Here is a 3843-nt window from a genome sequence, read left to right as displayed (position 1 = left end):
TCTCACTGGCAGGCGTGCCAGTACGGCTCCCGTGATTTGGCAGGAGGTGCGCGCCCACTCTCCAACTCCCCTGGGACTATCTACTGCACCCGGGAATCCATTTTGGCCGCGTGGTCATGTGTTTCGTGGAAGTAGCAGGCGTGAGTACAAGACTCACCCCTTTCTCTTGCACAGCCTCCAACTCTCACGCATGCCACTCCGTCGCCCGTGATTTCCCGGAGTTGCGCGTCTATTGCGGAGGTTCCCCTGGGTCTAGTGCACCTGGGATTTCATTTTGGAGGCGTTGTCATGCGTTTCGTGGAAGTGGCAGGCGTGAGTACAAGGCTCACCGCCTTCTTTAGCACATGTGCCTCATAGTGCACAGACTCTCACTCGGAGGCGTGCCACCACGCCTCCCGTTACTTGCAGGAGGTGCGCGCCTATCCTTAAACTCCCCTGGGACTGTCGAGAGCACGCGGGAATCCATTTTAGCCGCGTGGCGATGTGTTTCGTGGAAGTGGCAGGCGTCAGTACAAGACTCACCGCCTTCTTTAGCACATGTGCCTAACAGTGCAACGCCTCTCACTGGCAGGCGTGCCACTACGGCTCCCGTGATCTGGCAGGAGGTGCGCGCCTACTCTCCAACTCCCCTGGGACTATCTAGTGCACCCGGGAATCCGTTTTGGCCGCGTGGTGATGTGTTTCGTGGAAGTAGCAGGCGTGAGTACAAGGCTCACCCCTTCCTCTTGCACAGCCTCCCACTCTCACGCATGCCACTCCGTCGCCCGTGATTTCCCGGAGCTGCGCGTCTATTGCCGAGGTTCCCCTGGGTCTATTGCACCTGGGATTTCATTTTGGAGGCGTTGTCATGCGTTTCGTGGAAGTGGCAGGCGTGAGTACAAGGCTCACCGCCTTCTTTAGGACATGTGCCTGACAGTGCACAGCCTCTCACTGGCAGCTCACTGGCAGGCGTGCCACTACGGCTCCCGTGATTTGGCAGGAGGTGCGCGCCTACTCTCCAACTCCCCTGGGACTATCTTGTGCACCCGGAAATCCCTTTTGGCCGCGTGGTGATGTGTTTCGTGGAAGTAGCAGGCGTGAGTACAAGCCTCACCCCTTCCTCTTCCACAGCCTCCCACTCTCACGCATGCCACTCCGTCGCCCGTGATTTCCCGGAGTTGTGCGTCCCTTGCCGAGGTTCCGCTGGGTCTAGTGCACCTGGGATTTTATTTTGGAGGCGTTGTCATGCGTTTCGTAAAAGTGGCAGGCGTGAGTACAAGGCTCACCGCCTTCTTTAGCACATGTGCCTCATAGTGCACAGCCTCTCACTCGGAGGCGTGCCACCACGACTCCCGTGACTTGCAGGAGGTGCGCGCCTACCCCCCAACTCCCCTGGGACTATCTAGTGCACGCGGGAATCCATTTTAACCGCGTGGTGATGTGTTTCGTGGAAGTGGCAGGCGTCAGTACAAGACTGACCGCCTTCTTTAGCACATGTGCCTCACAGTGCACAGCCTCTCACTAGCAGGCGTGCCACTACGGCTCCCGTGATCTGGCAGGAGGTGCGCGCCTACTCTCCAACTCCCCTGGGACTATCTAGTGCACCCGGGAATCCGTTTTGGCCGCGTGGTGATGTGTTTCGTGGAAGTAGCAGGCGTGAGTACAAGACTCACCCCTTCCTCTTGCACAGCCTCCCACTCTCACGCATGCCACTCCGTCGCCCGTGATTTCCCAGAGTTGCGCGTCTATTGCCGAGGCTACCCTGGGTCTAGTGCACCTGGGATTTCATTTTGGAGGCGTTGTCATGCGTTTCGTGGAAGTGGCAGGCGTGAGTACAAGGCTCACCGCCTTCTTTAGGACAGGTGCCTCACAGTGCACAGCCTCTCACTGGCAGGCGTGCCAGTACGGCTCCCGTGATTTGGCAGGAGGTGCGCGCCCACTCTCCAACTCCCCTGGGACTATCTACTGCACCCGGGAATCCATTTTGGCCGCGTGGTCATGTGTTTCGTGGAAGTAGCAGGCGTGAGTACAAGACTCACCCCTTTCTCTTGCACAGCCTCCAACTCTCACGCATGCCACTCCGTCGCCCGTGATTTCCCGGAGTTGCGCGTCTATTGCGGAGGTTCCCCTGGGTCTAGTGCACCTGGGATTTCATTTTGGAGGCGTTGTCATGCGTTTCGTGGAAGTGGCAGGCGTGAGTACAAGGCTCACCGCCTTCTTTAGCACATGTGCCTCATAGTGCACAGACTCTCACTCGGAGGCGTGCCACCACGCCTCCCGTTACTTGCAGGAGGTGCGCGCCTATCCTTAAACTCCCCTGGGACTGTCGAGAGCACGCGGGAATCCATTTTAGCCGCGTGGCGATGTGTTTCGTGGAAGTGACAGGCGTGAGTACAAGACTCACCGCCTTCTTTAGCACATGTGCCTAACAGTGCACAGCCTCTCACTGGCAGGCGTGCCACTACGGCTCCCGTGATCTGGCAGGAGGTGCGCGCCTACTCTCCAACTCCCCTGGGACTATCTAGTGCACCCGGGAATCCGTTTTGGCCGCGTGGTGATGTGTTTCGTGGAAGTAGCAGGCGTGAGTACAAGGCTCACCCCTTCCTCTTGCACAGCCTCCCACTCTCACGCATGCCACTCCGTCGCCCGTGATTTCCCGGAGCTGCACGTCTATTGCCGAGGTTCCCCTGGGTCTATTGCACCTGGGATTTCATTTTGGAGGCGTTGTCATGCGTTTCGTGGAAGTGGCAGGCGTGAGTACAAGGCTCACCGCCTTCTTTAGGACATGTGCCTGACAGTGCACAGCCTCTCACTGGCAGCTCACTGGCAGGCGTGCCACTACGGCTCCCGTGATTTGGCAGGAGGTGCGCGCCTACTCTCCAACTCCCCTGGGACTATCTTGTGCACCCGGAAATCCCTTTTGGCCGCGTGGTGATGTGTTTCGTGGAAGTAGCAGGCGTGAGTACAAGCCTCACCCCTTCCTCTTCCACAGCCTCCCACTCTCACGCATGCCACTCCGTCGCCCGTGATTTCCCGGAGTTGTGCGTCCCTTGCCGAGGTTCCGCTGGGTCTAGTGCACCTGGGATTTTATTTTGGAGGCGTTGTCATGCGTTTCGTAAAAGTGGCAGGCGTGAGTACAAGGCTCACCGCCTTCTTTAGCACATGTGCCTCATAGTGCACAGCCTCTCACTCGGAGGCGTGCCACCACGACTCCCGTGACTTGCAGGAGGTGCGCGCCTACCCCCCAACTCCCCTGGGACTATCTAGTGCACGCGGGAATTCATTTTAACCGCGTGGTGATGTGTTTCGTGGAAGTGGCGGGCGTGAGTACAAGACTCACCGCCTTCTTTAGCCCATGTGCCTCACAGTGCACAGCCTCTTACTGGCAGGCGTGCCACTACTGCTCCCGTGATTTGGCAGGAGGTGCGCGCCTACTCTTCAACTCCCTTGGGACTATCTAGTGCACCCGGGAATCCGTTTTGGCCGCGTGGTCATGTGTTTCGTGGAAGTAGCAGGCGTGAGTACAAGACTCACCCCTTCCTCTTGCAGAGCCTCCCACTCTCACGCATGCCACTCCGTCGCCCGTGATTTCCCAGAGTTGCGCGTCTATTGCCGAGGCTCCCCTGGGTCTAGTGCACCTGGGATTTCATTTTGGAGGCGTTGTCATGCGTTTCGTGGAAGTGGCAGGCGTGAGTACAAGGCTCACCGCCTTCTTTAGCACATGTGCCTCATAGTGCACAGACTCTCACTCGGAGGCGTGCCACCACGCCTCCCGTGACTTGCAGGAGGTGCGCGCCTATCCCCCAACTCCCCTGGGACTGTCTAGAGCACGCGGGAATCCATTTTAGCCGCGTGGCGATGTGT

The sequence above is a fragment of the Stylophora pistillata genome, chromosome 3 (assembly GCF_964205215.1).
Source record: "Stylophora pistillata chromosome 3, jaStyPist1.2, whole genome shotgun sequence".
Lineage (NCBI taxonomy): Eukaryota > Metazoa > Cnidaria > Anthozoa > Scleractinia > Pocilloporidae > Stylophora > Stylophora pistillata.
Note: the sequence above shows the minus strand (reverse complement) of the source record.